Raw genomic sequence first — 213 nt, 5'->3', positions numbered from 1 at the left:
GAGATCGTCTGACCGTAAGTGGCTTGGTCTGGGACCGTCCGGGGTGATTCAGCGATGGTCGTAGTGGTAGGGACGTTACCCTTTGAGTTAAGATGTGAATTAGGGCATTGCCCAGAAAGGAACCCAGGAGGCCACGGAGCGAGATCGACTGACCGTAAGAGGCTTGGTCTGGGACCGTCCAGGGTATTCAGCGATGGTCGTAGTGGTGGGATG

The sequence above is a fragment of the Lupinus angustifolius genome, unplaced genomic scaffold (assembly GCF_001865875.1).
Source record: "Lupinus angustifolius cultivar Tanjil unplaced genomic scaffold, LupAngTanjil_v1.0 Scaffold_17_127, whole genome shotgun sequence".
Classification (NCBI taxonomy): Eukaryota; Viridiplantae; Streptophyta; class Magnoliopsida; order Fabales; family Fabaceae; genus Lupinus; species Lupinus angustifolius.
Note: the sequence above shows the minus strand (reverse complement) of the source record.